Source organism: Eimeria mitis, genomic scaffold, assembly GCF_000499745.2.
Source record: "Eimeria mitis Houghton genomic scaffold, Emh_scaff1483, whole genome shotgun sequence".
In the NCBI taxonomy this organism is placed as follows: domain Eukaryota; phylum Apicomplexa; class Conoidasida; order Eucoccidiorida; family Eimeriidae; genus Eimeria; species Eimeria mitis.
In genome coordinates, this window is record NW_013569439.1 from 1 (window position 1) to 1,462 (window position 1,462).

The window sequence follows — 1,462 nt, forward strand, 5'->3', positions numbered from 1 at the left end:
ATATATATATGTATATATATATATATATATGTATATATATATATATATATATATATATATATATGTATATGTTGTTTTGTGTTGGCTATTGAAATTACTTTGGCAGTGGGATTGCCTCGCTGTACAAGTTGCAGCGAGTGTTTATAAAAGACCTCAGCGCAGTTTCTTTCTTTTCTCTTCTCTCTCTTTCTTTCTCTGTCTCTCTGTCTCTCTCTGTCTCTCTTTTTTAGCTTGAGGTCTCTGTGCTGCTGCGCTGCAGCCAGAGCCAGAGACAGAGACAGAGACAGAGACAGAGACAGAGAGAGAAAGAGAGAAAGAAAGAAGAAGATATCACCTGCTACTTGGCTTAAGTTTTTCGCTGTATTACAATACCAGGCAACGCCAAGCCCCGGTATCTTCTTATATAGAGAATATAAATTATATATATATATATATATATATATATATATATATATAATATAGTATAGCAGAATATATAAAATAAAATAATATAGTATAGTACTCATACACCACCGGCTGTCTATACAGCTGAAAATATATTCACTGACACGAACAAACAAACAGAAAAACTTTCAGTATGCTGGATGTTTATATACAAAAGAAGCAGTTTATTGTTTATATATTTTTACAAAAAGGTAAAGAGGGAATACAGAGGATACTGAAAGCCAAAGAAATTATTGAATTTGTTGTGAGGCGCTACAGTATACCTAAGCTGTAGTAACTTGGCAACAGCAGCAGCAGCGGCAACAGCAGCAGCAGCAGCTGCTGCTGCCTCATATCCTCTTGCGTTACTCAAGCGACGCCCGCGGGGCTCGCTGTGTCTTGCTGCGCTGTAACAACTTGCATGCAGCCGCATGCAGCAGCGTGTGTTTGTTGATTTCTGCTCCATCAACTGCTGGTGCCCTGTGGTTATACTGGTTAGGGTTTAGGGTTTAGGGTTTAGGGTTTAGGCGTTGCATTGATGATGGGGTCTAGACAGCTGCATCAGTGCTCCTGCCCGCGTATAGCGACCCCCACCCACCAGCAACAGCAGCAGCAGCAGCAACAGCAGCAGCAGCAGCAGCAGCAGCATCACCCTTCTAATACCTACACCGTTGACTACAACAGCTACCCTGCGCTACCCGCACCGACGGAGTAGAGGGCCACCAGCGGGCCCCTGAAGGGGGGCCCCTGCATGGGGGCCCCTGAATGGGGGCCCCTGAAGGGGGGCCCCTGAAGGGGGGCCCCTGAACGGGGCCCCCCGAATGGGGGCCCCCCAAGAGTACCCTGACGGCCTCACGCTGGCCCTGTATTTGTGTATGAGTGCTAGCAGACAGTCCTGTGGGGCCCTCTAGTGAGATACACCCGTAGCGAAGTATATATATGCTGGTTAGCTGGCTAGCTAGAGCTATATGGGTAGCTAGCTAGCCATTTACGCAGGTTGTCTATTAGGTGGAACCTACAGGGACCTGTTGTCTGTAAA